The 27,206-nt window shown below is 60.0% G+C and overlaps 1 pseudogene; it reads right to left on the bottom strand.

Annotated features, from left to right (window-relative positions):
- Positions 1-22,414, bottom strand: part of LOC119093814 (glycogen phosphorylase-like) — a 36,982-nt pseudogene extending 14,568 nt beyond the window's left edge.
- Positions 22,415-27,206: the final 4,792 nt, after the last annotated feature.

Raw genomic sequence — 27,206 nt, 5'->3', positions numbered from 1 at the left:
ACTGGACGTGACACTGCGACGTAACGCTGCATAACGCTCCGACAGCGGGTGTCGATCTCGGCGTGTGGCGAGCGTCTGGCGGCCCCAAAAATGCTGCCCTCCTGTGGATAGCAGTCAGTTCACACGAAATCGCCTCACATCGACGCGTGTGGACGTGCACAAGACGATAGTCAACCGGATTTCCACCCTGCCTCCACCTATCGCTGCCGGTGCCAACAGATCTACAGGCAATAAGATCGTCCACGACCAGCTACAAAGCTGCCTCGTCCAGAGTGAGCCCATCCTGCTTAAGTTCCAGATTTACTAAGGCGACCGGTGGTGTGGTGAACGAGCTTATGAATATCGCAGTTGTATTTCGGTGCCAATCGCTATGCCTCGCTCGTCTCAAATGTTGTATAGAGGCATGTCCAGTCATTTGATAGAGCGCCTCATAAGCGAGCTCAGCTTTACTCATTACGCCTCTGTTCAGGGTACCTAGTTGTCTTGCGTTGATACAGGCATGAGCATATATCAACGCAAGACAACTTGAGTCCAGCCACGCAGCTGCTCTGTACGGCCAGAGCTAATCCCCGCTAGAGCCTCCACCAGCGTTAGGAGGAGCTCCCATCACCAGCGGCGTCCAGCGCTCAGCGGTGACCTTCTCAAGAGCGAGCCGGGGCGGTGACCTTGTGCAATGTCAGCCGGCGGAAGCCGCCGCACGGCCCTGCAGCGTCCCGGCTATCGACCTGACCGGCGGCGGCGGCGCCGCCGGGGAGGCCGGGAGACGAGGCACGCCCCCCGCCCGCCCCGCCCCGCCGGCGCCGCGGCAGGAAGACGCGTGACGGGACGGACGGATGGGTCAGAGTTCACACGACAAAATTCCGAGGCCTGCTCCTCATCGGCAGGGCTGTCCCGATACAGTTACATGTGACGTCACAGACGGCTGCGTCATGCGGGTCCCATGCTTGGGACACACATTTGCTTGTGCGCAGCAGCGCTGCCGGTGATACGGCGGCCCGCTCGCCCTGGGTGGCGCCAGCGGAGCGGGCCTCGGTCGGACCCCGCCCGAGCGGACGTGGTCGGTCACAGGACGCCCCTGGTCGCCGGCCGTGTCGCCACGCTTGCCGTGAGGCTGCCTCTGACGTCCGGCCGGTGGCAAAAGGCTGCCAAACACAGTGGCCCACTAGACCGCAGGCCCCAGCACGACACTGCGCGGATCAAAGGCTGGCCAGTATCTAGGTAGCCTGTGTTGCCAGTGGTAACCCATGCTGGTCTTTACAAATGAGCCAAAGAGAAGCCAAGAACCAGGATCTGGTCACTTGAAAGTGAGCCAACAGGAACCATAAATGGGTGTCTGGAAAGAAACAGCACATAAACCAAACCAGGGTCATGTATTCATTAAAGTGCCAATGGAAATGAGAAACCAGCATATTTTGCTTGCCAAGACAGAAACAACTAAGAACCCTGGTCTGGCACTTGCAAACAAAATCAGTGAAAATGTGGAACCAGGAGCTGGCATTTAGGACCAGTCAGTCAGGACCAGTCATATCCAGGGTCTCCTTTGGATGCGGGACAAGTGGGGGCCACACATACATGCACCTGACTGTTCCTTGCCCACTTTTCACATGTCAAACACATGGAGCTAGTAAGGCAATTTTTCATTTCCATGTGAAACTGATGATGGTGATCACCATCCCCATGATCAAGTGCATGCTCAACTGCCTGGCATTCATGATGCTATGACACATTTGACATACCCATAGGCTGGGGCATTCTGCAATGCTTTCAAAAAATCATATTATTTTTCCTGTGCAACTCTGTACACTGCAGTGTTTATCCTAAAGGTGCATCAGCCCCACTAATGGGTGCATTACTATCTGTCATGTTTCCACTATCAGTAATTTTTGCTCACCAAATGCAGGCCTGTCTAGTGGGGTAGAATGCCTGCCTTCTCATTACCCAACCCACAGGGAGCAGTTTGAGTCACTTAAGATGCTGGCTGTTTGTTTTGCTATTTTGCAAGCTGTGACTGGAATGGCCTGTGGTCAGTGATAGAGGTTGTGATAAAGGTTAAGTGCTGTCAAAGGGCATGCCAGTGGTGGTAAACATTGTGTGGCTTTCAGCTGTATGCATTTGCTGCAAAATTCTGCCATTGCACTGACACAATTTTGTGACCAGATGGTAATGCCGGCAATCGGACAATGACCACTGCTTAGTGGGGTCCATGATCTCAACAAACCAACCCCATCAACATGATCTGACAAATCATTTTGATTTTGCTGCAGGTTTTGTCAGACAGATGCTGCAAGTACTGCTAATATGAAACAAAAACATAGTACCTACTATTAACAATTGTGTAAAAACTAAAGGCACTTTGGTATACCCAAAACAGCATCTCTGGCATGACTCCTCTTATATTATATGCATACATATAATGGAACAGGACATTTTGCTCACAGCTCACCATCAGCAAGATGACACTACAACTGAAACAATTATGCTCAACATGCAACAAGCATTAACACTATGACCCATTATTTGTGATGTAGGACCTGTGATGTAGGACCATGGACCTGTAGGTCCATGATATAGAGAGCCTACCTCCCAACACACCCCTGCCGAGCTGGGTTTGAGTTGTTATACTTGTTGCCTTTTTGTGGCTAACTGGGATGGCCTGTGGCTGATAGGAGTGAACTTCAAGGCCAGATAAGGTCAGAGGGTGAGGCAGACCATGCAGATCATTATGACAAGTCAAACTTTTCCCACAACATTTTGCAGCTCAGCTGAAAGTTTATGATTAGATGGTGAATTCAGGGCTTACACAATACATGTTTATCAAAGGTCTTCTAGCAAAGCCTATGCATTCAAAACATAAAGTCAATTAGCAGTGGAGATGGAGCATTGCATTTTGAACTCACAGGCAGAGTTCCACTTTATAAAGCTGAGAGGATTAAAAGAAGCCCCCCCCCATCACATAATGGGAAAAGGCACCTTACAGGTTACAGCAGCTTTTGCTCCATCAACTTTTCAGCAATGAAATAATCTTAGCTTACAAAGTCGGTGAGCTACTTGAAGAAGCCTGACAAGCAGTTTCTAGCCTAAGACACAGGTTAATTGCCCAGAATGATTGACCAGAAAGCTTGTTTTTTTGGCACTGCTGCCCCGTCTCACTTTGCATTACTTCTTCTCATATAGCCACAGAAACTTAGTAGAAAATTTGCACAAACGTTCAGGATTTGAGCCATCATAGCCATCCTAACATCCCAGTTCCGATGCCTTCAAAATGCCACTGGCACTGCCACATGTGAACTAGGTGGATACAGTGAGGTACAACACCATTGAGGGATACATGTCACTAGGCACCTACTTAGACTCAGTAGGTATGTACTTAGGCTTCCTGATATAGGCACTGTACTCACATACTTGGAGGACAAATAACCCCACAATTTATGCAAAAAGGAGACTCACCTTGGGATCCTTTTCATAGTAATTTTGCTGCGTCCTGATCCATCTAGAGACCAGGTGGTCACGCACAGTGTGCGCAAGTGCAAAGTAGTAGTCGCGGTCCGTGGCGACATTGCGGTCCTTCACCAAGGTGTAATGGACATGACGATTAAAAGTCTTCTTTATGTTTGCGACGTTCTCAACTTGTGCGATGCCACGGACACTGATTTGCTTGCGCCTCTCATATTCACTGTTTGTTGGATGAACCTTGGACATGGTTAACTGCTCAGCAAGATTTTGGGGATAAATTGACGCAGGCAGTAGATGCTAAACCATTGGTGTCAGACCCTCCCACCTTTCACGGATACTCCGCTCAGACAACAGGCCAATAGCAGCGCCGGACCAGACGGAAATTTCTACAACAGCTGAGTGCAGGTTGTTTACTACTTTGGAGAGCTAGCCATCTAGCAAACATGACGATAACTTATAGTTGCTTAACTTGCCACTAGGTAGCAGGCCGTGAAGTTTTGCCATCAAGGTTTCCTTGCTGCATAAGCTTCTGTATAACTCAGGTCGGCGCCAGGATGAAGAGGCCGTTTCTGTACCTCTTTTTTAGTGCCACGTGCCGATGCTACATCTGTGACACAAAATTTCGAAATGATTAGAGCAACGCCGACCGCCGATCGCTTGCGGGGACTGGAAGGAGCTCTGCTGGATCACATTACAAGGGACTCAAAGAACCCTGCTCTTGACGTTTCAAGTACATGTTTGCAAAAGCTCGGAGTGGAATGACGCTTTTCAATGTCAGTTTAGGTGTCTAGTCAGAAGAAAAGGTCTAAAATCATCCCGTTCGCGTGAGGAATCAAATTTCATCACGGATTTGCCCTTTTCCCTCTCGAAGCTGGGTGAGGTGCTAATGGGAAAGTTGGAGGGAGGGGGGGGGGGGGGACTGGAATCCCACCAACTGAATACGGTACACTCCTGATCCTTAATGGGACTCAAATGGAAATAAAGGAGTGAGAACCTGGTAGTTCTCCACGTTGTGTGATAAATGCGGCCAGCATCTCCGTATCCGTCCAAGGTACAATACTTTCAAAAACTTGCGTGATTGTCCGAACGCCTGTGGGTGATTTGTTGAGCCAAGTGTAGGCGCTCATAAACAGGAATGAAGACATGGCCATAGTTACTCCTCGACGTCGCAGAGCTGCGACCTCGCTTCTTCTACATCTCGCAACCACATCAAGATACTCGTTTCGCCCTCATCAAACGACATCAAATCCTGCTGATATTCGCAGTAATGCGGATGACATTCATCATCCTACCCATGGGAGTGTTCAGTCACAGAATGTAAACATTACGTAAGGCCCTCATTTTTTTTTAGTGCGGGGTCGAAGGACCTCTATTTTATCTCTGGCTATTCTAGACTACGGTCAATACGCGCCTTGTTTTGGATGCTGGCGATATTTTTATTCCGCGCGGGCGATCAGATGCATTACGATTACGAGCTGAAATAATAACAAAGTTCTTATTCGCGTCTAGCAACGCAAACGACAGTCACATTCGACCGACAGCGACGCATCTGACAATAAAGTTTTCTCAGGGGCTCTCCGACGTATCCGCCTGAAGCTGCTGACGTCGGGCTGCCGTAGCCACCGCCGTTATGTGGTGCAAGACCTCGGCAACGACAGACAAGCTCACATTTCCTGTTTATTGGTATCAAAGCACGTAAACCAAAGGAAGTCTGCGCGTGACGGAAGCTGTACAGACACCATAGCTATATAACGGGTTCTTCAACTGAACGGAACGAGCGATACAATCGCACATGCAACTCGAATAGCGGCTATTAGACGCTAACCATCGTGATTTACGAACGTGTTCATCTCTTCCCATGCCAGGGACGCAACAATCCAACGACCAGGGTAAGTTTAGATGTACAGCGGGAACAGTTTATTTACAACTGTGCTTGCATACGAGGCTGCTTAAATAGAGAGAAGAAAACAAACCAGTTGGTGGCCGCCAGGCCCCCCGGCGGCCCCACCTGCCGCACGCCCTCACGCTCACGCAGCGGCACATAGCACGCGGCACTCGGCCAACGGCCGGCCGCACCGGGCCCGCGGGGCCTGCAGTCATGTTTCACGCCCGCACCAGTCACGCCTCACGTCGTCACGCGCGCGCCCGCCCCGGCCTCTCACTCGTCCTTCTTCTCCTCCGTCACCGGCTCGGCCTTCTTGCCCATGGGGATGGCCGCCTTCACCCTGCGAGCGAAGGTCAGGTCAGGTCAGCGGCGGATGTGGGGCTCGCCGCGGCACCACGTGCAAACCGACACAGACAATGAGCAACGCACACACAGCTGGTCGGGCTTGGCCCGGTTGTACATGGACACGGCGGCCGACTGGACAGGCATGCGCGACGCCAGCCTGAGACCGCACTCGTTGTCCCGCTGAATGAGGGCTGGGCTCTAGGAACGGCTACCACCAAAGCATCACTCGTCTGCTCATCGATCAGACTGATTTCCATTGGCCAGCAGACTCGCGGGGTCCCCCTCATGACCTCGACATCACTCCCTGCCTCACGCGGGACAGACCATCAGAATCATAGGAAGCACGACACGGAGTAGCGTCAAGGCTCTGCGCGATGTAATGCTGCAATGGGCGAAACCCCCCCACCGAACGTGCCAAACACGCTCGAGGCCTGTCCGGAGGCCTACTTACTTTGCTGAGATCTCGCCGACTTTCTCCTTGACCTGTCCCATGACCTCATCGATCTTCGTTTTGTTCTGCTCATACACCTTGGGTAGTGTAAACATCGCCACGTAGGCTGAAACAAGTACGAATTAAACGTGAGTCCAGGACATCCCAGATCACACGTGTGAGAGCCGCACATCACTCTGGGCGTGAGAGGGACACTGGGACCAGGCGTCATCTCCGCGCCCGACACCGGCGCCACAGGCACCATCGCAGGTCCCCGGAGAGCGACCGACACGTCCAAGCCCCAGCCCGTGCCGCCGCTGCTGTGAAAGCGCCGCCGTCAACCCGCCCGCACAAGGTAACACGGCTGCCTCACAGTCCCGAGCATGCTGTACAGTAGTCAGGGCAGAGGAGCCCCGCAGAGGGTCAGCAGTTCGCGCGGCCGACTGCCTCCTCAGCGGCCCAATGGGCCACGAGCCCTCCGGCGCTCACCCATGATGACCAGCGTCATGGTGTTGAACCAGGCGCCCAGGTAGGTGAGCAGGTAGAGCGCGAAGCCGAACTTGATGGACTCAAACATGTCCTTGATCAGGAACAGGTCCTTGAGGGTGCTGGAGCAGCAGTTGAGCTCGGCCACCACCTTGTTGGCCATCTCGTGGCCCTTCTCCTGTTCGACGGTCGTGTCGACGGACAGCAGGTCCCTGCGGAGGTCAGCCGAGGTCAGACCGGCAGTGGCTGCCGCCGCGTCGCCGCAGGGCACCGACCGCAGCTGAGAGCGGGCGCCATACACCACGGAGACACCACACAATCTCCACACACAGGGCGGCACGCGGTGAGTGTCGACACACGGACAGGAGGACGTGTGAGGGGATAGGGGACTTCGTATCAGTGCCCAAACCCGCAAAGTGATGTGCCTGCCATAGAAATACAGGGGGGGGGGGGGGGGGGGGCAGCAGCCACAGTTGGACACTCGTCTGGACGCGGCAACACCAGCATCGGAGAACGCGGGCGCGCTATAAGATGGGTACGGGACGGAGCGTGCGTGCCGTGTAGCGCCGCACCAGAGCCCCCCCCCCCCCCCCCCCCCAGCGGCCAGCGCACGCGAGCGCACTATGAGACAGGGACGGGGCGGTGCGTGTGTGCCGTGGGCAGCGCGCCATCGACGCCTCCCCAGCGGCCAGCGCACGCGAGCGCACTGTGAGTCAGGGACGGGGCGGTGCATGTGTGCCGTGTGCAGCGCGCCATCGACGCTTCAGCAGCGGCCGGCGCAGTGGCCAGAGACTCCGACCGCCCGGGATGGCAGTCGGAGTCTGCGCCAGATCGCCGCCCTGATCCCTGGCAGCGACGCTCGCCCGAAAACTTCGCGGCAACAGCCCCGTCATTCGGTTACTCACACAGGTGGCCCTGCCGACTTTACGCAACGGCTGCCAGTCAGCGCCCAGCCCTGGTGACTCATTGATCCCAGTCATCGGGCCCGCCCCGCCCAATGGCCGTCACTGGGTCAATGGGCCGGTCCCCCCGGATCAATGCCCTCCGTTCGACGCTTTGGGCGTTGCGAGCGGGCTCAGGGACCGTGTGATCCCCGTTAGCATCCCGACCTCCCGACCCACTGATCCCACACAGCCGGGTATCGCGCGGCAGCAGTCCCCGTCCCAGGGTCCCCGTCCGATGCCGAGCCGCCGCGGCTGAGGGCGTCATTCAGCGCCGCTGGGCGGGCCGCCGGGGCCGTGGAGCATGTAATGACGGTCGATAACGGCCCCGTGTAACGAGCGGCGCTGTTGCAGCGACGCTCGGCGATCGATGACTGACAGAGTCGGGCGGCCTGGGGCGCGGCGGCGCGGGGGCCGGCCGACCCGTCGCCGGCCCTCCGACCTGCCCGGCGGCTCAGGGGACACCAGCCGCGCCCCACTTACGACTGAAACCCTCCAAATGTGTGCCTGTCGGGCAGGCTTCCCCTCCCGGACAAAACGACGGACGTTGTAGGACATGCAGGTGGGAGGGTTCGCCGTCAAAGAAGGGAGAGGCTGCGTCGCCTTGTCATCAGAGACGTAGCAATACGGGCCAACGACCTCCCCAGGCAGGTTTAGAGGTCATTCTACAGGTGCTCCGCGAGAACGCAACAGTGCCCTCAAGCAAAAACTGGCACTGTCGGTGGTAGGCTTTCACACCTGTGCTCAGGCACACACAGATGGAGCGTGAGCAACGCGGAGCACCCCTCGCGACTCATACCGCAGTCACCAGGGACCTGGCAGTCATCAGTGGCTACACCCGCTGCGAGATGGACCTCTTAGCAATGCTTTATGGAATGACAACAAGCAAAGGAGTAACGTTTTGGAAGGTTGGGCTGTTTTTTACTAGTTTAAGCAACAGCGACGCCGAATACACCCCCCCGCTAAAACACTATAATTTTATGGAAGGGGCAAGCTCTCATCTAAACCTGGTCCGAAGGCTGTTCCTTTTACACTTCCTCATAAAAATTTGCCGACTGAATCGTGCACGAGACATTTCGAAGCTTAGAGATATTCACTTTCTTCGCCCATGCTAATTTAGGCATCGATTTCACTTGACGTTGAACGTTGGGAGGCTTTTGTCTGTGTGCGTGTGCGCGTGTGCGTGCGTGCGTGCGTGCGTGCGTGCGTGTGTGTCTGTGTGTGTGTCTGTGTGTGTGTGGCCGTTGCCGTGTATGTGCATATGTACGCATGACCAGGCATCAGTCAACGAAAGGGTTCTTGACGTTTCCAGCGCTCCCAAGATAAGAAACCAAACATTGCGGAAACCATACGCTTACCCCATCTGCGCCTTGATAATTCGTTATCGCGTGATATGGGACCAGTCACCGCCGGGACCACATGAAAGTTGGGTAAACAGATCAAGCACTGTTTGTGATAAAGTCCGAATGCCAGATCAGACCCAAGATACCAAAGGGACACACTTCTAAGAGGCCTCAACCATCCCCGGGCGGGGGAGCATCCCTAAAGTCACCCACAGAAGATGTCCCTCCCGGGGTCCGCACTCACTGGTTCCACGCCTTCACCCGCATGGGGCGACACACACAAGCCACACACATCACGGGCGTCGCTCGCGGAGCCACACTTCCTGGAAATCCGGAGGTACCCCCTACTGGAAGAGATCTACTCCCAGAAGGTACTCACTGGAAGGGGTGTCCGTCGTTGGTCTTCTGAACGGTGCCCAGCACCGTCTTGTACAGCCGGAAGCCGAGCGTGACGGTGAGCAGCGCCAGCGAGAAGTAGGCCACCACCGAGATAAAGGAGAAGTACAGCATGGACACCAGCACCACCAGGCCGGTGACGAACGCCGCGCCCGACTTCTTCGGGTCGCGCCACAGCAGGATCTCCATCACTGCAACGGCGACAGGGGCGGGTCAGAGCCGGCTCCGGCCGAAGTCAGGGAGGCCACCGTCGGAGCCACACACCCCTGAGGCGGTCGTCGGCGCCGGCGCGGCTCACACGGATCAACGCTCTCCACAGAGACGGCCACACCCTTCAGATGGCTCTTACGTCCGGCAGCCTGCCTTGTGTGATCGCATCCAAATTTTCAGTAGTCCATGGGGATGCATTGCACGTGTTTTGACACCAAAACCGTGTTCTAAAGCTTTTCTGGTTACAGAGCAGCTGCAGCTTTGAGGAACACTGCTACGGCCCGCGCGGGCCGCGGACGGTAACCAACAATGCCGTGGGACGCGCGTGGCGGGCCGACATCGCTACATTAACGGATTCATATGTCATAAATGGATACTCAGAACACGTACAAATGTACACCAAAGCATTTATGATTAAACTAGAAACACGCCTGTTTATGCTTCGTGTCGCCACAACGCATGGTCTCGCAGGTATAATGTTATGTTATAAACCTGAAGAAGTAAGGTTTTCTGGAAAATTGGACATTTGGCCTGCCATGATGGGGTCAGTTATTGACCTATCAGCATCAAAATCAGTACCAATCGCGAGATATCATTCAGAATAACCTCCTGGTGGTTTCCCCAAAGTTCTATCTTCATTACTTTGGAAACACCAGGAAGGGGTCACATCAACGCCCCCCCCCCCCCCATCAGTCCGCGTTGCGAAAAAAATGGCCAATCATGGCGAGAGTTGATGTACACTGAGGCGGACAAAGCGATGATCTGTATCTTAAATGCTCACAATTAAGCGTTCATTAGGTTCTGTAAGTTAGCGCTATGGACGGTGTCGACGCCGCGACTTGAGGCGAAACACATACTGCCGCCGTTTTTCAGTTCTCCACCAGCAGGCCTCCCCAACAACACCACGCACTGATGAAACAACACAGCTGTTTCTGCTGATTCACGTGCAACACGTGCTAACACACACGGCCCAGCAGTGGGCCTCTCGCTCTGGTCTCCGGCGGTCTCCGCTGTGCCTGAGCTCGGCGGCGGTGCCGGTGATGACGCCACCGTCCGGCCGGGTGCCGTGACCTGGCTGCCGGTCGGGTATGCGCGGGGTCGGGGAAGGTCAGCCACGGGGGAGTCCCGACTGACGGCGACCGCAGCAAACGCGGATCTGAACGCTGTGCGTCCTCCGCACATCACAACTCTTCACCAAGTTTCCTGTCGTCTCAGGCGTTCATGCTGCTACTGGCAACACACCCTTGTGTCTTGAAAGCGGCCTCGCGTCTCTCTCCTCTCAGAAACGCCGCGGTCTTCAGCATAACCGAGCGGAGCCGCGGCCGTGCCGCAGGACGTGTGCGCGCTGCCGCGGGGGCCGGCCGGCGCCGCGGCAGCCCTCCTGCCCCCGGCAACACTGACCGACGGTGCCACGCGGCGCCGGCGACAGCGGGCCACGAGCCGACAGCACCCACATGGCCTCTGACGGGCTGCTGGCCACCTCAGCTCCGGCCGGCCGCCCGACACGGAACGAGCACGGCCGATGTCGGCCATGTAAACGCAAGCTTCAGCCCTCTCCCGCCATATAACGGGCGGGGAATGCTCGGGCGGGCCATGACAGAGCAGGCGATACGCCTCACGACCAACGAAACGTTTGGCGAGGTCCTCAGCACTGTTCGTGAGATGAGCAGCGTGTCGGCTGACCGGGTTCTCGGGTTGCCACGTGCGACTGCTCCGTGACAGGACTCATTCCCGTCTGACCGGGACGACCCCGCCGGACCTGACGCTATCTCCACACAGCGGCAGAACGCACCGAAACACGATGCCCCTTGAACCATGCGAACCGGTCAAGTTTCTGTACAAAAACTGACACCTGACACGCGCGTGTCACAGATGGAAGAGTCCAGTGAGCACGCTGTTTTCGCTTCCCTCGACTAGTGCCCAAGAGCAGAGGCCACTTGAGGATCAAATCGCATGTCCTTCGGTGCCCTTCGCTCAGGGACGTCAGCCCCGAACCCCAACAGTGACGTCAACTCGCGGCCGGCTTGGGGTGGCGCCAGCCCGGACCCGGAGCCTGGCGGGCTGCGCAGCCGACCGTCCCAGCACCGACACAGCAGTGCGCTGCCGGCCGGACCGTGGGAGAGGCGGAGTGGCTCCCCTGCCACCGGTCACGGCCGGCTTGGGGTGGCGCCAGCCCGGACCCGGAGCCTGGCGGGCTGCGCAGCCGACCGCCCCAGCACCGACACAGCAGTGCGCTGCCGGCCGGACCGTGGGAGAGGCGGAGTGGCTCCCCTGCCGCCGGTCACGGCCGGGCACGCGGCGGCGCCGCTGTCACGGCTGGACGCGCCCCCTGCCCCGGCGCCGGCCGCGGCAGCACGGCTGGACCCACAGACTGCCGGCAGCGACGCCTTGTAGCGCGGCATGGGCTGCAGCCATACAAAGAAGAAAAAAAAAACACGTCCGGCTCGCGTGCCACGAGGGACATTTTCCGTCAACGGATTGGGGTTGCCGAGTGAGGCCACTGCAGCGATCGCGTGTTTGGGCCGCGCCAAAAGGCCCGAGCTCATGGCCCCGTGCACGTGGAGCTGGTCTCTGGCAGCAGTGATGTCAGACCACGACCAAGGCCACACCACGTGGCCTTGTAACATACATCAAACACTGTAACATTAACCGGTTCTTTACCAAAAAGGCATTTAACAAAGCATCCAAGTAGACACAACTTTGGCGACGCTACTTCATGCACAGGCATTAGCCTTATCAAACTGAGATGGAACATCAATTTACCTGGTTGCACCACGCGTTGTTTTCACAGTCATATCGTACCCAGTCATATCGTACCCAGTTCACATGCCGAGTGGTCGATGGACTCCTACTTTGGCCGATGCCGATGGAGTGTCATAGAACCGATCCATTCTTGTGAGCTAGTCTTTCATAATACATTTGGAAAAAGACCAACGTACGGTACCCCAGCAGATTAGCACCAACCAAATGAACACGAAAAGCGAATGAGTATGAACATGGGCAAATGGCGACGGCAAGGGCGGCGTGGGCGGCGGCAGCAGGCAGCAGGCGGCACGGGCAACTCCTGATTTTCAGCCATGCAAAAGCAACATTATATTTGCTACGCGCGGCTCACAACGCCCGCAGTAATTCGAGCACTCCGGAGCATTACAGGCACTCTAAGGCACTGAGTCCCCCTGCCCGCGCACGTGTCGGCCGGCGGACCGTCCGCTGCTGGTGACGTCATCTGTGCCCCACGCCGGCGGACCATCAGCTGCCTGTGACGTCATCCGTGCCCAACGCCGGCGGACAGGCAGCTGCTGCCTGTGACATCAGCCGTGCCCAGAACCGGCCGATCGCCAGCTGCCCGCGACGCCATCTGTGCCCCCAACCGGCGGACCGGTTGGTTGGTTATTTGGGCTCTATTTGGGCTTTAGGGCGCATGCCGTCAGCTACCTGTGACGTCATCCATACCCCAAGCCGGCAGACCGTCAGCTGCCTGTGCGGTCAGCCGTGCCCAGAACCGGCAGACCGCCAACTGCCCGTGAGATCAGCCGTGCCCACAAACGGGCGGGTCGGTCGTCCGCGGCAGCCCTGGGCCGGCAGGAGCAGCCGCGGCGCCGGGGGACGCACGGCGCTCCGTGCGGCCGCAGGCCACCGCCCACTGACCGAGACAGCGTCGACGAGTCGACGGCAGGCTGGGCGGTGCCTGGCAGTCGCCTAGCAACCGGGCAGGTGAAGGGCGAAAGGTGCGGCGGGGCCGCCGCCGGCAGCCGCCGCCGCCGCCGCCCGGGCAATCAGGGGCGGCTGCACACGTGAAGCCGGCAGCCGCCGCCGCCTGCACTCGTTGGTTCAGCGCCGGCGGCCATCCGTCACAGGCGTGACAGTCCGACTACCCGGCGGCGGACGGGCGGCGTCGCACAGCTGGCGGCCGTCGGCCCCGCGGCGGTGACGTGTCCGGGCCGGCGTGCACGGCGACAGAGCGCGTAACAAACAGCCAACGCCGGGCACGGTCTGAGCCGATCCTCCCGCGGGGCAGGCCGCAGACACCACCAAAGACCCGCCGTGTCCAGAATAGCAGGGAGTGACCGACGCGGCCGCCGACGGCGACCATCGCACACCAGCCGGCCGCCGCTGCACGCCGCTGTACGCCGGCCGCCCAATGAGCCGCCGCTGGACTATTGGCAGACATTCCTGCTTGCGACAGACGGCCGGCGCGTCGTGGAGTCAGGGAAACCTCGCAAAACAGCGGACCGGTCGGTTAGACCCTCGGCCGCGCCACCGACCGAGACGGCCGAGGGACCAGCGGACCGGCGGGCTGCAATGCCGCCCAACCAACGACTGGACGCGGCGCCGCGGCAGCGTGGCAGAGCAGCGACAGGACGGCACGGGCGTAAATGTATGACAGGCCGCCCCGCCATACGGCAGATCGGGTCGTGCTGGACGCGGGCTCCGCACCGGCCGGCGACGGCGGCGGCGGCGGCGGCGGCGGCGGGCGGCGCGGCGCGCACCTAATGGGAGCATTCCTCCTGGCCGGCGGCGGTGCGGGTTCAACGCCCAGCGGCCGGCGCCGGAGCTCCGGCCACGGTCCCCACGCGTGACCCCGAAAGGTCAGTCAGCGCCGGCGCACCGGCGCACTGGCGGCACCGCCGCGGCCCGCCCGCAACAGCTGTCAGCCCCGTCCCATCCCTTCCCCGAGCCAACACCGGCATCTTACAGCAGCCGACTTCGGGCAGGTCCTCCTCCTCGACGGCACTGTAGCGCTGGTTACGACGTCCCATGGCGGCGGCTGGCGACTGGACTGGCACTGCGGGCGCTGCGCTGGACTCGGGCGCCGGCACCTCACACGGACACGCGGGCCGGCAGACGGGCGGGCAGAGAGCGAGTGGCGGCGCGCCGCGGCCGCCGCCGCCGCGCCGGCCCCGCGGCACCTGCTCCCGTGACGTCAGCGGCACGTAGCGCCGCGTGCAGGGGGCGCCACTCACCTGGGCCGCTCTGACAGCGTGGTCTGCGCAACCTGGCCACTGTCGCCATCAGGCAGGGTCGGCGCACCACGATCAGACCGAGTTCTCGTGGGCGGCAGGTCCCGCGGGACTCCCAGTCCGACGGGGACCTGACGGATGGGCGAGGCCAGCCTACCTGGGTCCGTGGTGACTCCGTGGTGCGGGCCGCTCCGCGCCGTCAGCCGTGCACGGTCCTACTGCACAGCCGACGAAGGGGCGAATCGATCCCGACCGCCGGTTGGCACCGCGTCAAGTAAATATCCGCGCCCCGCGGCCGGACAACTGACGAGGCTGCGTCACGGGACACCGGGGCGCCGAGGACCGGCGGGCGCGCTCCCGGCTCACGCAGGCCCGGCCGGCGGGACCCGGTGCTGCAGGTCCCCGGGACAGTCCCCGCAGGAACCCGCCCCGGCCGTGTCGCCGGGCCGGGGAAACCGGCGGGACCCGGGGCCCCCGGGCGGCCCCAGGAGGCAGAACCCGCCCCGGCCGTGTCGCCGGGCCGGGGAAACCGGCGGGGCCCGGGGCCCCCGGGCGGCCCCAGGAGGCAGAACCCGCCCCGGCCGTGTCGCCGGGCCGGGGAAACCGGCGGGACCCGGGGAATGTCTTCCACATCTTGTTGCCGGGTCGAGCCGACCGCTGAGCACGGGCTGGACAGTGCACGCTTAGAGTGCATGCATGCAGCTGCAGCCCCCAGAGCGGCCGGCGCCCGTCTGACGGGGGTGGCCGCTCCTCGTGCTAGTCGCGGTTCGCCGCGCCCCGCCGAGCCGCGTTTCAGCCGGCCGGCACGGGACGGCAAGGCCAAGGTCGGGGGCCCAGGCCGGCCGCCCAGGCCAGGCGCCAGGGGCCCGCCGACCGACAAACTGGCTGCAAAAGTCACCGCCACACGGGAAGAGGCCCGAGTGGGAGGGTCGGCCACATGGACTGCCAACAAACGCCTACACTGGAAGGGTCGACTAACCGCAGCACGTCCCACATAGCTAAACAAAAGGTTTCGCCATCGCAGAATGGATGGCACCTGTGGCATTCGCTGCTCGGCACACCGACCAGACGTCGGAGTTGGTTAGCGCTGGCCTGGTAACAAACTGGAGCGTCGACGAGCCGACACGTTCACACAACCAGCGCCTTGTGTGTATCCCAGCACGTCGAGCCTCAGCCATGGGCGCCATTAGCGGGCGTGTTCCGCCTCCAGACACGCCCTTGTGCCAGCAGAGCTGACAGGGCGTAACCTCGGCACAGGCCATCTCCGCGCCGCCCCCAGGCGCGGCTTCAGACCCTCCGCACCGCGGCCGCGCCGCGCCCGAGCCGGCTCGCCGCTGACGCGGCGCCGCCGACGCCCGTGAATCACGGTACACGGGCGGTGACTCAGGCGGCCCGGCGCCCGAGCCGGGCCGGGCGCGCCGGCCCGGAATGTGCGCCGCCGCACCCTCTCCTCCCACGCCGGGCCGGCAGTCAGCTGACGATGGCCGTGACGTCACACGTTCGGTCAGAGATCGGCAGAGAGCGGCGGGTAGAAGCCAAGTCGGCCAGGAGCTATTCTGGGGAGGTAAGCGTTTGCAGGAGGCCCATGGGGGCTTTCTGAGCCCGAAACGACGAACGTTCGCTGTACTTGCAACCCAACGCCATTTCGGTACAGAATTTATCAAATTCAGGGTCATTTTCGTGAACCCAGCCAAACCACATGCACATATTTTTACGCAAGCTGTATGAAAATCTTACACCGTCGTTTTCTGAAATGGAAATCAAATCGATGGCAGTTATGCCACCAGTCGTCAACCGAACCCGCTTTACATGTTGGTGAGCCCGGGGTCCAGCTCCACGTCACAAAGGGATCGACAGAACACCTCCTTTCCCCGCTGAGCTGCAGCGGCAGTTTACAGCCCACCCACACGCCCGGGGGTCTGAGCCCACCGCCAGCCGCCGGGCGTCACGCGACCCGGCTGCCGGAGCGGCCGGGCCGGCGTCGGGCCCGGAGCCCGCGCCGGCCGCCGGCACGTGTCCGCCGTGTGACAGACGGCCGGCCGGCAGTCCTACCTGGCAGCGAGGGGCAGTCTCAGCTCAGTGGCGGCGGCCGCTCTGCCGGCCGCGGCGCGGTCCCGCCGCCGCCAGTGGAGGCGCGCTATTTTCGGCCGCTGGCACTGCGGCCAGCAGAGGAAGGCCGCCGGCGACCGAGCCGGCGGCGGCCAGCGCTGTCACCGGCGGCCGCCCCGGCTGCCGGGCCCGGCCGCACGCGCTGTTGCCGGGGGTCAGAGGGCTGGGCCCAGGGGCCCGATCGGTCATCCCCGTCGGAATGCGCTGCTCCCGGCGAGTTTGATGTGGAAGTCCCCGGTGTCGTGCTGTGGGAGCGGCCGCGGCGCTGGTTCCGTTCCGGTCTGCGCCAGCCACAGCCAGCCTCCGTTGATTCGCTTATTCAGGCTGCAGGGGCGACGGCGGCCACCCAGCAAACGACGGGAGCGGCTCGCCCAGCGTCGGCCCGGGCGGCGGCGGGTCGCGCGCCGCCACCCCCGACCCCACAGCGACAGAACAGCGCCCCGGCGCCGCCAGCCGCCCGCCAACGTCAACAGCTGGCGGGGCCCAGCTGAAGCCGCACGACCGCCGCAGCCGCTCCGGCGCACCGGCGACCAAGGCCCGTTCACACAGCGGCAGAACAGCGCCCCGGCGCCGCCAGCCGCCCGCCAACGTCAACAGCTGGCGGGGCCCAGCTGAAGCCGCACGACCGCTGCAGCCGCTCCGGCGCACCGGCGACCAAGGCCCGTTCACACAGCGGCGCCTCGTCCCGCGACTTGGACTGGTCCGAACTCAGCCACGAACAAAACAACGGCGTCCCGGCCAGTTTGTGTCTGTCGCAGATCTGCGGGACTTCGCATATGCCGCTGCAGGCCAGACAACGGACTGAGCGTGCGCTGCAACCAATAGCGCCAGCTTACGGGGATAACAAGGGTCCGGCCCAGCGGTCAGGGACGCTCTTCAATCAGCCAGCCCGTCAGTCAAGGTCACCAGGTCAAGAGGTCAATGCTGGATAGTTTGCCGACATGGCCGGAGCCCGAGAGCATGCCATCCGCCAACCCGGTGACGGCCCCCATACCGCCGGACTTGATTGAGTTGAGGCGTTACGACCGGGCAGGCTGAACGAAGCTGAGTGGACATTAATACCGAGCGACGAGGCGAGCCCGGGGGGCTGGCCGGCAGTCGGCGAGGATCCGCGGCGCACTCCACGGCGCGTCGAGGGAGACCCCGCGGATCAGACCACGCCCAGGCCGAGTGTTCACGCACACGAGGTGCCGTCAGGCTCGGCTCCGCTCAGCCGGTCAGTCCAGGCCCGGCGCTCAGGGATCAGGCCAAGGGTCAGTCGGACCCGCCTCGCAGGTCGGTGCCGATGCCGCCCCGAGCCGTCCGGTAAGCCCGCTCGGTGGCCGACCGGCGCCGCTGGCCCAAATCGGGCGGCGGCCGCTCCAGACGCGATCGATGCCGGTCCGGCGGCGCACCGGCCGGGCGGCCGCCCCACAGGCGGCGCAGGCTCCGTCCGGCACCGCCCGCCCCCACGCACGCCAATCAATACGCACTACGCAGCGTGTGCCGGCGCGTGTTTACAAACAAAGGTTCGGTCCGGGGTACAGGTGTCCGTGCACAGGTGACCGGTCAGCGGGCGGCGGCACGGCAGCACGGCGGGACCAACCGGCCGTCACGCTCCGCCCACCCTTGCCCGGGTGATGAGGGGGGGGGGGGGGGGGGCACGCCGTTACAACGAGCCGCCGACCGCCGCCCAGTTCAGAGAGCGCCCGACGCCCAGCCCAGTCCGGAGCAGAGCACGGACCCCGCGGCCACGCCCCTCCGCTCCGGGACATCAGAGACGACCGCTTCGGTCACCCATTGGGACCCCCTCAGTCATTCACAGCGTCCACACACCGGCACAAGGCCGCTCACCTTTCTCCCTGCACGCCCCCATCGCTGTCCGAGTGTCGTTCGCCGACGGGCTCACACAGTCACCCCACGACCCAGCTCTACCCGCAGACCGACCAACACTAGCGCATCTCTCGCCACGCAGTGGCGGAGGCGACGGCGGCGGCGGCGGTGACAACGCCAAGTGGCTGCCGGCTAAAATTACGTCGGCGGCGGCGCGCGGCGTCCTCGGGGTACTGTCGCTGGCGATGCTTCCGCGCGGAGCGGCCGGGCCCGCCGGCGACGGCGGCGATCGATGGGGACGCTCTGCGACGGCGCAACGCTCCGCTCCAGAGCGGGCAGACTTCACGGCGGCGGCAGCAGCGGGAGCGATCGAGTCCGGCTTCACTGGGATACACAAACAGCATGACAAGGCCGCCCGGACAGCCAGACAGGCCTGTCCCGACAATCAGACAGGGCCGCCCGGACAACCAGACAGACCTGCCCGGACAACCAGACAGGACTGCCTGGGCAACCACAGGCCTCCAGGACAGCCTGGCTTTCCACTGAACGTCGCCAGCGACAGCGTGGTCTCAGTAGTCTCAGCAGGTTGACTCAGAAGAGGACGTGGGTGAACAGAACCCTCCCGCCCGTGGAGTGAAAGGAATGCGAGAATGTCATCATAACTTTTCTGGCGGCAGGGCTGGACCCGATTGCGTCAGATAGCCCGTTCAGTTGCCAGGGCGCCGCGCCCATCGATGTCAACTGCAGTGCTTGTAGCGAGCAGCGTTTTTGCTCGTCGCACATAAACAACGAACCGAACACGGTTCACTGAGGAACGAACATTTTCCGAAACGAAGCATCCCAATGGGGCGCCGCAGTCCCGACAAGGCTCATATGAAACGCTTGCCAGGAGCCCTAGACAAACCTTCCGGATGCACCGCACACCCGGCATTGTCCTCGATCTGAAGAAGCGCCTTGCTCCACAGCAGAAGAGAGCACTCGTGAGACTCACACAAACGCTGCCGAGTCCTCAGTACTACTTGATGCGACGCAGCCAATTCGTTCAACATTCCTTATTCACATTTCATCCGTAGAAGGAGGAAACATTAACAGCCCGATAAAGGGGTGGAAACAGCCAACATGTTACGTCGTAATTACGGGTTTGATGACTAGTGGCGTCAAATGCCAGCTGTTTTCTGTTGCAAGGCGACTCGGCATTTGTGCGGATCCCGAATCATCTCGTCCACGACTACGGAGACACCATTATGCCTGTGATAACGAACAGGCAACGGCGATGCCCAAAAGTGAGCATTTCCAATACGTGCCGACTTCAGGAGCAGAATGCACCGGGAGATATGTCCATGGAGTTTAAGGCATTTCCGATAACACCACAAACGTTCACATGTGTAACGGAACAAAACATGCGGTCCGAGCATCATTCTAGCTCCGGTGGGATACCCACGGACATTGAGGTTGGGAAGCCTTCTTACAGTCAATGCAAGCTTCCTTTCTAAACATGACTTCGGAGAAAGCACTACCTTCGAACATCAACTGCGGTATATGCTGATTCGAGCCTATGAGCGTGCGAGCGCATTGTCCATGCATTCCAATGCGTAAGATTGCTGGTACAAATTCAACAACCGAGCTCTCGTGCGACATATACGCAAGCTGCCTCCCTTCTACTCTCCGCGGACCCAGCCGCCTACACTCGACGGCGCTCAGGGCATCACGACCGCTGTGTCCTGCACCCTCCTTGCTGTCGGCCTCAGCCTCCAATCGGTGCCACGCTAATGCTACAGCCCAGCTGGACACCGACCGGACCACTCTGGACCCGTCACGGCAAACATCGAACAGCGAGCCAACGGCGGGCGCCCGCCGACGCATCATGCTCGCGACATCTAGCAACGACGGCGTCGGCGTCGACGCTGTGGTCGCGGCGGCGGCCGGCTGGCGGCGCCACCGGCGGCGGCGCGCGCGCGCCCCTGTCGGCTCACCTCGCGGGTCAAGCCCTCGCAGCCAGAGCTCACTGAGACACCCTGCGGGCAGAGGTAAGCGGCGCGGTTATGTCGGCGGCCGCCAGTGATTCCGTTGATGGCAGTGCGATGCGCAAAGGCTGTTTTCTTTGAACTTGTAGCTCCCACTGCCCAGTACTTTGGCACCTTACTGCTCCCCGCTTGGGCAGCATTGCTTCCTCAAAATAGCTGCAGCAGCAGAATATTTCTTTCAGCTTCAAGCTTCAATGCTTTGATTGGTTATCACTTTTTCCAGTGGGACCATTCTACATAGTCCCATACTATTGGCATGAACCCCTGCCATGCAGGGCTCAGCGACGGAAGCTCGGATGAACCATGGGTCAGAGCAGGGGCGTGCGTAGGATTTAGCAATGGGAGGTGGTACAACTGTGTTCTTACCGAATAAATCTTTTCAGCGCGCCGCAACAGCAAGAAATTCATCGTGAGGCTTATGACAACGCTTGTTTTTAATCTCACAAGCTATAAGTGCCTACCACGATTCCTCATTTATCGACGTTTATTCACATGCATATTTATGTATGCCGATATTGGGTAACGGAGGGAGCACGTGTCCCGTTGCTCCCTCTCCCCACTCAATACATCATTGGGTCGGGGCATTCTAGCTCCAGGCTGGTTTCCTGGCTTCTGTAACAAACGCCACAAGGCCCGGAGGAAATTCAGCACGCCTTTCCGGGTCCATACACAAAATGTCCGCGTGCTTTCTGAGTCACCATGTAAACCAAAGTTCACCACAGCAACCACAACCGATACAAAAATACGATGAACTGAAGGGCCACCTGCGTGCGGCAAGTCAAGCTACTGCGTTTACAACCGCAAGATGCATTGCCCTCTGATAATAGCGAAGCATCACAAATGCTTTGGACAGAGATGCACGTCGTGGCATCGCAGACGTGAACCTCGCACTTCCTAAACATGAGGAATAAAATGCACATATTATGCAACCTACACAAACCTAGTATCTGTACAATCACCAGACATTTTTGAATCTATTCAGCACCTTCATTCATCAGCGTGGGCCATGCAATGACAAGAAATGGCGCTTGCCCCGCCCAGTTCGCATCAACCGACGCATAAAGTTGCGCTTTGACCGGCAGTTGATTATTCGAAGATCGTGAAGATTGCCAAAACTTCCAACTGATTGTACGATGACATCACGTAACCACAAAATCACTGCCAACCTGATGAAAACTGCATGCGCATCAAGCCCGGCAAGTCTCATGCTGACAATTGATGGCATTTGATGAACAGCTCAGTCACATGTGCGGAACCTTACAAACGGTCGGTGACAGAAGAGAACCGGGCGGAACAGCACGGGGCCACACAATGTTATTGTTTTGACGTCATCATGTCATTTTGAGGTAAATAGAGCTATTTTAAGATGCTAATATTGTATACAAATGTCTTGTTCGTCTGCTGATGTCAATATCGCATCCGTTTCACATTATATTTCGTTGATTGAGACCGTGTTGGGGAGTGCGAGACCGACGCCGGCGACACGCACCCCGTTCCAAGTTCCCTGGACTTCGTCCGGTGTATAAAAGGACGGATTTCAATCATCTGCCATCAGCCTATCCCTGCCTTTCCGCCATCCCAATGGATTCGGCGTGTCACGTTCTCGCGGCCCCCCTGTCACCCATTCCCCTCGCGACCGTGCTCACGCGGATAACGTCACGTCGCATCCCCTGCCCTAACGGGCGACCGGCTCGCTTCGGTCTACGACGGGCCGTCCTGTCTGCCGGCGAGTGGCCCAGCATCAGCGCTGTCGGCGCGCGCCGCCGGCCGGCGGACTCGGCGCGTCGCTGGCGACCTGCACCGCGCCGGCTCAACTCATGCAGATTAACGACGGCCAGAATGTCGTCTGACGTCCAATTGACCCGTACATGTCCCGGACACAGCGACTGCCGTGGATGACCTTACCGACATGGCAGAAGCCCGAAGCGGCAGGCTTCTCCTCCATTTCGCTGGTCCTTGACGCGCTCTTATCACAGCAGCTCCCGCACGTCCACACCCTCGAGTGAGAGTTCGCACTGCACCGGCCCCAGCGCACCGCACCGCACCGCAGCGCCTGAATGTGCTCAGGGCGTGCTCCGGAGCCGGAGGATATGCCGGCGCACGCGCCAGTTGCTACTGTACGACCGCGTGTTGCTCGGCTCCGTCTGCACAGCGCCCGCGGACAGTCTCAGTCGTGTGCCGCACTGCACCCGCACCCAGCCGCTCGTCACAGTCCCGACCAACTCGCGAGCCTGCACGTTGGCGACAGAGGTGTATCGTCCACCCGGCCGAGCCCTGTTTACCCGCCGCGCACACCAGCCCACACGGCGATCACGTGCAGCGCGGACACAAAGGGCTCCAGCCGCGGCCAAGGACGGCACTGGCCAATCGCGTGGCGGCGTTTCAAAGTAGGCGCCGACCGGAGCCAATCGCGCGCCCCTTCCGCACCCTCCGCACAGGCGATGGGGCGCGGGCGCAGCGGCGGAGGCAGGAGGGGGCCGCGGGGGCTCTACGGGGACGACTGAGGAATGGGGCGTACAAGGGGGAAGGACGCAGGTCGGAGACGTCCCACTGACCGAGAACGACTGAGGAATGGGGCGCACAAGGGGGAAGGACGCAGGTCGGAGACGTCCAACTGACCGAGGACGACTGAGGAATGGGGCGTACAAGGGGGAAGGACGCAGGTCGGAGACGTCCAACTGACCGAGGACGACTGAGAAATGAGGCGCACAAGGAGGAGGGACGCAAGAGACGCAGGTCGAAGCGAGGGACAAAAAACAAGGGGATTTTGCGGAACAGAAAGGCAGAAACCTCGTACGGACGCATGATGCACGGGTGTTCGACGTCACCCATACATTATCATAACTCCCGTGGCGCCGGCAGACCGTTAAAAAGAGAGCACCAGCAATTCTACCGCATTCTGTTTGCGCGAAACGATATGGCGGATTAGGACGCTGGAGCCAAACGGAGCCCAGCCAATGTAAGCGGCCGGGCGTGTGGTGCGCGCTAACCACAACGTCGCGCAAAGCCCCGGGCGCCGATGGAGACTACGTCGGTAAACAGGCTAGGTCAGCTGAAGGTTATCGCTGCCGCGTGCGGCGGCGGGAAAGGCGCCAGTCAAATGCAAGGCCGCTGCTGCAGACCTAGCCTGTGAGTGACTAGGCCGCCGTTCTATTGTACATCAGTCGGCTGCCTACAATGGCAACTCGCTGCAGCCGCAGCGGTGAAATCCGCATGATTAACTTGAACGCAGCGTAGCAATTTCAAGTGCTAAGCTAACCCAAATTTCAAACAAACATTAACAGTGCGTGCAAGCCACAATCCGCACCACCTCCAGCGCCGCGTGACGAGATGCCGCTGCGCCGTGTCGGACAGCCGCAGCCTGAAGGTCTGCCTGCGCTGTGGCGGCTCTGTCTGTTTGTCATTGGGGCTTTACGACGCATTCAGCTGCTGAGGCTAAACGGCGTCGCCTACCTCTCACCCTGGCAGAAAGGGCGGGCACCGCGGGGAATCGAACGCTGTGGCGGCTCATGTGAGCTGTCTGGGCTGGGGCCATTTCAGTCAGGACTTCCCGTTTTCAGCTGGAACACTTCCGCCCCCAGCACGCCCAGTGCCGCGTCCGGTGGGCTTCGCTGTTCACCCAGAGGCTTACTTATGACAAGTGATGGTCAGACATAGAACTTCGATACTTTATTCATCCAGTCCACAAGTCATGTATGTACGGATCTAAACGAGCTTTAGTGCTCATTGATTAGACCCACTGGACCCGCACCTTGTGATCGCGAACTTGCACCATCGAGTGCAGTCAATTTATGCGGCAGCATGTTAATCACCCACACCTTTATTTTCGGCTTAACGCGGTGCAAGCTGCCACAGCCACGAGGGTCAAATCAGCAGCGGCGCTGTAATGCCGGAGACTCGTCCCGAACATACGTGCAGATCTGACGCTGCTGTCTTGAGTGAGTCATCCGGCTGCTGTCTTGGGTGAATCATCCCGCTGATGTCGGTACAGCACGTCAGAGCTCAGCTACATTTGGTCCGTGTATGGATACGGCCGGGACGGAGAAGCCCGCTGCGGTCTCCAGCGCGAGAGGACGGCGCGCTGGAGCACGTCCGGCGGCGGCGGGACGACACCGGCCTGCCACTCGCCTACGTAAGGCGCCCCGGGCCGCGGTGGGACAGTCACAGGGCTGATCGCGGGAGGAGCCGCGCCCATGGACCCGCTGGGACCTGCTCCCCCGGGCCCTCCAACCCCCGTGGGAACGGGTCCCTGTTGCCAGCCCGCTGTATAGACCGCGATAGCACAGCGCCCCTGAGAATGAATTGCATGTGCCGAGAAATGACGTTATGGTGTTGCATCACCGTCGCCAGCCGTTCCCACTAGTCCGGGCCGAGCGTGGGCTGGGCTGATGATATCATATTAACGCCGGATCGCGACGACGCGGCAGCATCCCAAACTCCATCGGATATTTATTTCGCGGGCCATGCCAGCCAGGAGGGGGGGGGGGGGGGGGGGCGTGTTCTAACTAACTGTTTGTCGGCGAACGTAGTGAAGCAGCAAGACCATCCGTCACGCTCCGTGCCATGCCAACCGCACGATAAAACCAAGGAATAAGCCGTGCGCGGGATTCGAACCCAGGTCTGTCGCTCCCGGCCGGGAGCGGCAGGTTTGGTCTGAAGCACGGCAGACGGCGCTGCGGACCGGGCGGCAGCGGGCCGGATCAGAACAGAGCGCCTGCGGCCTCCGACCGGAGGCGGTCGGCCACTTCCGGTGCGTGGCGGCCGTCACGAGAGGCGGCCGAGCGGGCCGCGCCGCTATCGCCGCCGGAGCGACGCGTCACAAGCCACCGCCGCGACGACCGGTGGCGCGACGATGAACTGTCTGCTGAGGAATGGAGGCGTGGTGAAGGGAGACAATGGCACGTCGCGAGAGTTGGAAGACAGCGTAGATGCAGAAGGATCACATTGCGGTGGTGTCGTTATGGCAGTGAGTGGGCTCCACATCTGAGCAGATTGCAACAATTCGTTGGGATGTGAAAGGAAGTTGCAGAGGCAGAAAGTCCGAACGGAATACGAAAGGACCTTGCAAGGGTAGCAGGAATCTGTCTACACGCATACCGAGACTGGGTAGATGTATCGGCAATGACACAGCACGACCGGCTAAGGGCAAGCTGACACCTAGGTAAATTCAGACTCGTGTGTCCACACAAGAGCAGCGATAGCAGACAGGCCAACGGCGAACCACGGCACAAACGCGTCTCGGCGGAACGTGAAATCACGGAAACGGAAATTCTTGGTGGGACGAGGCAGCGGTGGCGCCTCCGGGGCAGATTAACGGTGTCTCTGTGTAACCAGAGAGCGTCATATTCTGTGCGGTCGTCGGGAAGACCGCAGCCTCCGCAGTATGTCCGCACCCCATTGCATATAGACAGAGCGGAGAGTGAGTGAGTGAGTGAGTGAGTGAGTGAGTGAGTGAGTGAGTGAGTGAGTGAGTGAGTGAGTGAGTGAGTGAGTGAGTGAGTGAGGAGTGAGTGAGTGAGTGAGTTGAGTGAGTGATGAGTGAGTGAGTGAGTGAGTGAGTGAGTGAGTGAGTGAGTGAGTGAGTGAGTGAGTGAGTGATGAGTGAGTGAGTGAGTGAGTTGAGTGAGTGAGTGGTGAGTGAGTGAGTGAGTGAGTGAGTGAGTGAGTGAGTGAGTGAGTGGATTGGTGAGTGAGTGAGTGAGTGCGTGAGTGAGTGAGTGAGTGAGTGAGTGAGTGAGTGAGTGGTGAGTGAGTGAGTGAGAGTGAGTGAGTGAGTGAGTGAGTGAGTGAGTGAGAGTGAGTGAGTGAGTGAGAGAGAGAGAGGAGAGAGAGAGAGAGGAGAGAGAGAGAGAGAGAGAGAGATAGAGAGAGAGAGAGAGAGAGAGAGAGAGAGAGAGGAGAGAGAGAGAGAGAGGGAGAGAGAGAGAGAAGAGAGAGAGAGAGAGAGAGAGAGAGAGAGAGAGAGAGAGAGAGAGAGGAGAGAGAGAGAGAGAGAGAGAGAGAGAGATAGAGAGAGAGAGAGAGAGATGCACAAGCCGAGGCTGGAGCCGCTCCAGCAGCGCAAACAATGGCTGGGCGCTGTTCCAGTCAGCTGACGACGGGTCGCCGCGGCTCCACCGGCGGGCCGGCCGTCAGCCCCGCCGCGCCCAGCGCCCACCCAGCCAGGCGCAGCGGCGCCGCGGCCGCACGCCAGCTGGCTGTGCCATGCGGGGGGAGCTGCGCCGGGCCTAGATCACCAGGCAGAGCAACGACTTTTGGCATGTCACAGAACCGGAAATGAACTATCTCGAGACCGGTCGAGACTGCACATGAAAAGTAGGCACACACAGGTGCGCGGGAGGCAGTGGCAGTCTCGTGGCCCCCAGCCTGCCAGGCAAAGGTATGACATGATGGCGGAAAAGGACAGGTACGCTAGATGACGGAATATAATTGCAGATCACGGTCACCCCCGCCGGTCTGTGCTTCCTTATTTGAACATTCCTTGCACGTCAATGGGAACAACCTAACCTAACCTAACCTAACCTAACCTAACCTAACCTAACCTAACCTAACCTAACCTAACCTAACCTAACCTAACCTAACCTACCAACCTAACCTAACCTAACCTTCCAACGTGGGCATTGTACGCCTGTCATGGCAAGTTTTATTTCAACGCGCGATCATCGCGCGCTTCCGTTCCACACGAATCGTTGCATGTGGTCACTGGTTGCTCAGCTCGCCTGATGGTACCGTCAGCCGGTTAACACGCTCTCCACCACCTGCACATCACACCCCTCTGGAGATTACTGTCCACGGTCCCCCGAACCCCCAC

The sequence above is a fragment of the Pollicipes pollicipes genome, unplaced genomic scaffold (assembly GCF_011947565.3).
Source record: "Pollicipes pollicipes isolate AB1234 unplaced genomic scaffold, Ppol_2.1 Scaffold_4002;HRSCAF=4701_pilon_pilon_pilon, whole genome shotgun sequence".
Classification (NCBI taxonomy): Eukaryota; Metazoa; Arthropoda; class Thecostraca; order Pollicipedomorpha; family Pollicipedidae; genus Pollicipes; species Pollicipes pollicipes.
The sequence above is the reverse complement of the archived record's forward strand: the minus strand, read 5'-3'. Positions and strand labels throughout refer to the sequence as shown.